At 38.7% G+C, this 7,994-nt stretch overlaps 1 long non-coding RNA gene across 1 annotated transcript; it reads left to right on the top strand.

The window, feature by feature from the left end:
* Nucleotides 1-5,410: 5,410 nt before the first annotated feature.
* Nucleotides 5,411-6,248, top strand: LOC120895825. Its single transcript, XR_005738380.1, has 2 exons — nucleotides 5,411-5,965; nucleotides 6,046-6,248. It is a non-coding gene; the product is annotated as an uncharacterized LOC120895825 (long non-coding RNA).
* Nucleotides 6,249-7,994: the final 1,746 nt, after the last annotated feature.

Raw genomic sequence — 7,994 nt, 5'->3', positions numbered from 1 at the left:
AAATTCTAGAGAGAAGTGTGAGAAGAGGGAGAAGCATCACCTTTTTCACTCTCTCTCAAAAAATAAGTCCAAAATTGTCTGCCTTTGGGTACCAGTTTGGGTACTGAGATAGGGCCCCATCTCAGGTCCATAGTTTTACCCATTCATCGCGTTTTGGACTTTTGGGATGTTTCCTTGGGCAGTGATTCTCTTGAGAACGAATGAGGTAGGAAAGAGAGAACGAGAACGACATGTGCTACGCCGCTTATCGCAATGAAACAAAAGAGTGATAATAATGGCATAATAATTGGAGGATCGTTCCTGCCTTCTTTCCTCTCCTGTTCTGTTGTTTTCGGCACTCCTAGGGATAGAGGGAAATATTAAATATTTTGCCAACAGCTGTTCCATTTCACGCGAAGCGCAATACTTACCAATCAATTAAATATTCCTTCTATCGTGGTCCGTGCTCACTTCCTTTCTTGCGTGTGTTACGATTTCTTTAAATAACGGAATTGATTTTAATTAAGTTTGATAAGGATTGATATAACCCTTTATTAAAAACGGTACTTATCAAATAGTTTTTCCGTACTGGTTTCACGAGAGAAAAAAACGGGTACGCATCGACGGGTCCTACCGCTTGCAAACTTGATTTCACACTACCACATTTTCATGTGAACGCGAAGCAGCGCCTTCCTCGTGTGGATATACAGGTATTCCCCGATATACGCCATATTCGAAATACGTGATTTCGCTATACGCTTTTTTCCAAATTTGACAGTTCTTTGAGCAAATTGTACTAATTTGAGAAATGGAATGTCAAATGGGAAATAAATTCCCTTTTGGTTGAATATTAAAAACCATTTCAAAACGTATAAAATTGTAATATTCAGTTGAATTCAGATTAAATCACTAATTTAGTGGCTAAAACCTACCAATTCATGTAAAATTATACGAAAATTAGCTATAATTTTACTGAAAACCTCGAAAATCGACTTACGCTAACATTCGAGATACGCTATTGCCTCCGGTCCGCATTGATAGCGTATATCGAGGAGTACCTGTACAATGATACAAAGAGCGGGCGAGAGAACGCTTGCGTGAACGATTGGTGTAGCAAGCGAAATTGGACAAGTCCCAGAAAAGCGAGACGCAAGAGTTTCTCTCTAACGATGGAAAGAGAAGAGCCATATGAAACATGAGAATGTTTGATGTGACACAGCCAAGTTGCAAGCAAAACCAGACCAACACCCAGAAGAGCAAGGCAGAACGAACATTTTTTTAATGTTAGAATGAGAAACATGATAGATACACATAAAAATCGCGCGATAATGCCGGTTGGGAATGTCGCTCGATAATGTCGGCTGAGAAGTGTCATTAATTATTTCATACCCAACCGACATTATCGCGCGACATTTTACAATTTTGTATGAGAAAAAACGGGCTCAAAACATGCTCAAATCGTGCTCATTAGCAGCACTAAAGAGCACGTTTCTGCAACGGTGCGACAGCGTGTATCATACAGTTTCTGTATGCTACATTATTGTTCAATTTCTTTCATTCTCTCCTCTCTCCCAAAACAAACACAGACTCTCTCTCATTTTTCCGTTCTACACATTCGCTCTTTATTTCACCTCTTTACCTCTACTCACACATACACTTTTCAATACTCACATTTCACACTGCCGAAAACCCGTTGCGGGATACACACGTACCCGTCTTGCCTGTCTTCTCTCCTCGTTCTTCCTTTCATCCAGCGTTGTCTTCGTCGAATGGTGTGCACGCGTTAAAAATTCTTCCTGCTTGCCTCCCTCTCGCTGTTCCCAGATGCTGCGCTAGCGTGCTGGATAATCGTCCCAACCTTCCTGCCGCCTCTCCTCTACCAGGCGCTAGCACGTTGGAGGATCGTTCCTGCCTTCCTGCCGCTTCTCCTTCGTCCGGCGCTAACGCGTTGAATGATCGTTCCTGCCTCTCCTGTCCTTTTGTTTTTGGCACTGCTGGTGAAAGAGGGAAATATTATCTATTTTGAAAACCGCTGTTCCATTTAACGCGAAGCATAATACTTACCAACCAATTGATTATTTCTATCGTGGTCCGTGCTCACTTCCGTTTGTGCGTGTGTGACGATTTGCTATAGAAAACGAAATTGATTTGATATCTTCTTCTTCTTTGGCTCAACAACCGATGTCGGTCAAGGCCCGCCTGTACCCACTTGTGGGCTTTGGCTTTCAGTGACTAATTGATTCCCCCCCCCATAGTAGGATAGTCAGTCCTACGTATGGCGGCGCGGTCTATTTGGGGATTGAACCCATGACGGGCATGTTGTTAAGTCGTACGAGTTGACGACTGTACTACGAGACCGGCCTAACCTGATTTGATATCACCAATTATTAATACCATTTAGTTTGATACAGATTGATATAATCCTTTATTGAAAGCTGTACTTACCAAATAATTTTTTTCCGTAGTGGTTTCACGAGAGAAAAAACGAGCACGCATCGACGCGTCCTTCTGTTTACAAACTTGTTTTTACACTACCACTTTTTCATATGAACGCGAAGCAGCGCCTTCCTCTAGTGGCTATACAGGTATTTCCCGATATACGCCATACTCGAAATACGCGATTTAGCTGTACGCTTTTTGTCTAAATTTGACAGTTCTTTGAGCAAATTGTACTAATTTGACACATCGAATATCAAGTTCAAAATAAATTCGCTTTTGGTCGAATATTAAAAATCATTTCAAAAGGTGTACAATTGTAATATTCAGTTGAAATCATATCAAATAACTAATTTAGTGGCTAAAACCTACCACTTCATGCAAAATTATATGAAAATTAGCTATAATTTGACCGAAAACTCGACATTTGCTAATATTCGAGATACGCTATTGCCTCCGCATTAATAGCGTATATCGGGGAGTACCAGTACAATGATACAAAGAGCGGACGAGAGAAGATCGCTTGCATGAACGCTTGGTGTAGCAAGCGAAATTGGATAAGTCCCAGAAAAGCGAGACACAAGAGTTTCTCTCGAACGATGGAAAGAGAACACAGCCAAGTGACACAGCCAAGTTGCGAGCAAAAAGTGACCAACACCCAGAAGAGCAAGACAGAGTGAATAATTTTCTGAATGTTAGAATGAGAAAAATGATAGATACACATAAAAATCGCGCGATAATGCCGGTTGGGTAGTAACATGTGTTTATGCTTCACAAATGAACTGTTTTGATTCAAATTACGGACAGCTTAAAACGCGGACATTCGTTATGCTTTTATTGAAATTCTTTATATACATCCCAGGCCTCTGGCCATGCTGCTTTTTAAATTTTATATGATTGCCATGAAGTATTAGAATCAGTTAACAATGTGTCTGAATAATTGTAATAGTACGCTCTAACATCACGGTAAATAAATATGTTCAGTCGGTCTTTCCCGCGCCGTATAAGAAGTAGTTAATAACGTGATAGCTACGCCGTTTTTATCATACTGTAATCAAAATGTCGTTAAAACACGCATTTAATTTTGTCCGGATTTCTAAGCAAGATTTTTTCTCTTTCTTAATGTCCGGACCGCCAAATTAAAATGTACTAAATATTCCTTACTGAAATATTACTTGCCAAAAATCCCTTAGATGCCCCGAATTTAAAATAATAAGATAATTGATTACAACATATTTAAGGAACAAAACGAAAATTTTCACAATTATGTTTGAAGAGCGAAAATTGATCAAAAGATCAAATTGTAAGTATGCTAAATAAATTTAAAAAACTGCGTGATGTAATATCATGATCATGTCCTATCAACTTATGAAAAGATATTACTATTGCGTCATGTCACCATTCTCTCTCATGCTAATTGCATGTAAAGGTATCAAGATATTTGGTACGAAGAGACACACCTAACCATAAAAGTAGGACAACATTTTACCCTCACCGACAGCATATGTCTCGAAGTTGCAAGAGTGAAGGTGTGGTTGTTGAAGAAGGTGAGCAAGGTTAACACGTTCAGCCTGGTGGCAGTCCCCAGGGCCTGCCAGTAAACTTTCCCGTATGCCGTTGGCAGGCCCTGGAGCCTGCCATTAGTCTTTTGCTAGGGAAACAAAAAACATTGCGAACAACTGTACTCTAATCGCATGAATAACAGCAGTGTGAAGGTAAGAGAATGGTGTTCTAATAATTATTGCGATTGATAAAAACCTCAATCCACACACTATAGTATTTATGAACAAAGGAGAGTTAAAATTATTGCAAAAAAACTCATTTTTTCTAATGCGTGTTTCAAAATCCACTGCTTGCTTTCTAGATGCCGGCGGAACAGAAAGTTGACGAAATCAATGCCGGGGCGAACGTGTTAAAAGAGGCAAAAACAAAGAAAAGTAAAACTTCTAGCACTTATTCTTTGTAGTAAATTTCTTTGTATAAAATAGTTTGGACGGAAAAACTTTAATGAGATATGAGGAGACTTTTTTCATTCTAATGATTTTCAAATACACTTTTTTATTATTTTTCCAAAACCTCTGTAAACATTAAAACAACAACAACAATATTTGCAATCAATACAAATTTAAAATATGAAATGACATAAAAGATGGATCAATTGCATCGTATAGTATCTTGTTTATGTAAACAACTACAAACGTGTTTTCGAAACACTTTCGCAACAAACCAATGGTGCGCAGCGAACACAAATTGAAAACGGACGACGATACAACAAAACAATGCAAAAGCACATAGTGTGCCAACTGCATGACTCCAGCAAAAAGGGATTAATATTTTGGTTACTTTAAGACTTTTGAGCCTTTTTCCTATATATGTGAGTCTTATATATATATATATATATATATATATATATATATATATATATATATATATATATATATATATATATATATATATATATATATATGTATATTATATATTATATATTATATATTATATATTATATATTATATATATATATATATATATATATATATATATATATATATATATATATATATATATATATATATATAATTATGTTCACGATAGCCCGGAGTAAGTTTTAAAAAAATATTACTGGGGATCTTTATTTGCGAACTGATAAACTAAGACTAAAGCTAACTTCTGCATTCGGTGCTATTTAGCTAGGCTGGTGTTTTCGGTGCTGCCAGGTTTGCCGGTCACGTTGTCATCCACGTTGATGATGATCATGATCATGTTGCCTCGGTCCGTCTGAACATACGACACCACACCTGGTCGTGGGAACCTGGTATATATATATATGTATTGGTATATATGGTATATATGGTATATATGGTATATATGTACATATATATATATATATATATATATATATATATATATATATATATATATATATATATATATATATAAAGGGTATTCGAGATAAATTTTACACCTTGCCTTTGGGTTTATATCTCAGGGTTGAGTTGGCGTATCGAAATGATTGATATGTCATTCGATTGCTAAAAGTTGTGCGAACAAGTGTAAAAAATGTCTAGCTCCGTAAATATGTGGAACCCGTCCGAATTGTACAAGCGCGTAACGTGTGTTATGATGGCTCGTGCCGGCCATACGAATGCCGAAATTCGGAAGGCGGCGATGTGTTCGCTGAACACCGTAAAAACAATACGGTGGCCAATGGGCGGCCGTACATTTGGCAGCAGGATTCAGCATCATGCCATACGGCCGTTAAAACACGCCAATGGCTCACTGCCAATTTCGACCGATACACCAGCACCGACGTTTGGCCACCCAGCTCCCCTGACCTTAATCCTATGGATTACTTTGTGTGGGGCACAGTTGAGCGGGACACCAACAGGGCGTCCTGCAATACCAAAGCGGAGCTGGTGGCCAGAATAAAGGCCGTGTTTGCGGCCATCCCCAGAGACATGGTTGTCCGGGCTTGCGCGCGGTTCCGGAAGCGGGTGCAGGCGGCCATCGACGCGGAGGGGGGGTACTTCGAATAAAAAATGCGGCAAACATGGTAAGCTAAACTTTGTAGAAAAATATTTTTTTTTAATATTTAACATAAATTTGATAAAAATTCCTTTCCTATTCCCTCAGAAACTGTCAAATTTATATATATATATATGGGACTACCATCACCTTGGACGGTCTTAAAAAACTTAAAAGACACATACGAGGCCAAAAGTCGTTCTGAGAATCTTCCTCCCGATCAAAAGGGTTTCTTCAGATTTGATAAATATGAAAATAAATCTACGTGATTTTTTGTATCCATGAGTTTGAGTAGAGAAGCAATTAAAGTACATTAAACACTGTCTTTTCTTCCATTATTGTTCCGTTTTATAATTAATTAATACATAGTTGTTGTTTTTGTTGTTACTTCTTATAAACGTTCTTCTTCTGCTTTGGCACAACAATCGCTGTCGGTCAAGGCCTGCCTGTACCAACCAGTGAAGTGAGCTTGGCTTTCAGTGACTTATTGTTACCATAGCAGGATAGTCAGTCCTACGTATGGGAACGCGGACTATTCGGGACTTGAACCCATGACGGACATGTTGTTACGTCGTACGAGTTGACGACTGTATCACCAGACCGGCCCATAAACGTTACTTCCTATTAACATGCCGATGGGTTCCCGATCGAACACGTGATAGCGCTACTGTTTGATACATATTTGTTTATTGTTTGTCACCGTAGCCAAACTTTTTCGATCATTCGAATGAGCGCAGATGGCAGTGGTGATCTAGTGTACTCAATAATTTGAATTGTTTTTTTCCGCCGGCGATTATTATAACAAATATAATCTTCAAATCTAATCTTAGATACTAACAGGGAAAAGGGATTACGAACACAAGGGTTTCAAAGAGGTGTTGGCAAATCGGGACCGGAATGTGGACCCGACAGGCAAATAGAGAGAAATTTACAGGCGAGAGGCATGTAGAAACAGGGGGAAGGTGTTCGGTCGAATTCGAATTGTCTGCCATAGTCGAATGGCAGTGGTTTTTTAGCGCTCTCTCGCTTGCCTTCAAATTACACGGAGCGCTCTCGCAATACAAAACAGCTGATCAGCTGATACCCCCTCCCTCCCGTTGTGCTGGACAACCCCTCCAGCGCGTTCTTTTCGGTTTGCGCTGTGCTGTTGCCGTACATTGTGTGTTGCGCTGGACACTCCCTCCCCTCGTTTCTTTCGTTGCGCGCTGTGCGCTTTCGTTCACACATCAAACACATCAAACTCGGTTGATATTTTAACTCTTTTCATTTAATTTAATTTAATTTAATTTCATTTATTAATTCAATATCCGCCATCAAGGCTAAATAAAGCAGAATTAAAACTTAATAAACCCTAACAAATAAACAAAATAACTCATGAAAAACTAAGCCTAACTAAACTAGTCTTGACCTAGCAAAAAAATTAAAGAAAAAATACATAGGTAGAGCGTAGCGACTATGATAAACTTAATGAAAACTTAGAAGAATAATTAAAGAGAATTAGAAGAAAAAATATGGTTACGGAAAGAGTTGAGAGAGGAGTCGAAATCAAAGAGATGATAAAAGTGGTTAAACAACCTGAAACAGGAGAGAATAGGATAATTGAAAGTATAAAGAGTATGACGTGTTTCAATTGACAGAGGATCACGAGGACGAAGGGAACGAGAGGGAACATACAACGAGATGGACGAGAGTAAATCAGGAGCATCAGTATCAGAAAGTGATAAGCCTTCAATAAAACATGCCTGAGACACTTGGCGGCAGATATCAAGAGTCAAGATTGAATAACTGCAATCGCGTTTCATAGGGAGGTAGTGAGGCAGCACCGTAGAAACGACGAAAAGCAATCCTGGTAAAGAGGCGCTGAATGCTTTCAATTTTCGAACAGCCATCAATAGTAGGAGGATTTCAGATGATACTAGCATATTCAAGAAGAGGCCTTACCAGCGCACAATAATGGTTTTTTAGGAAGCTTTGATCTCTAAAAATAGAGGTAAAACGTAAAATAAACCCAAGGGTTCGATTAGCTTTTAGTAGAACCTCATCAAACTGCAGTTTAA

Source organism: Anopheles arabiensis, chromosome 2, assembly GCF_016920715.1.
Source record: "Anopheles arabiensis isolate DONGOLA chromosome 2, AaraD3, whole genome shotgun sequence".
Taxonomy (NCBI): Eukaryota; Metazoa; Arthropoda; class Insecta; order Diptera; family Culicidae; genus Anopheles; species Anopheles arabiensis.
This window is presented reverse-complemented; position numbering and strand designations above follow the sequence as displayed.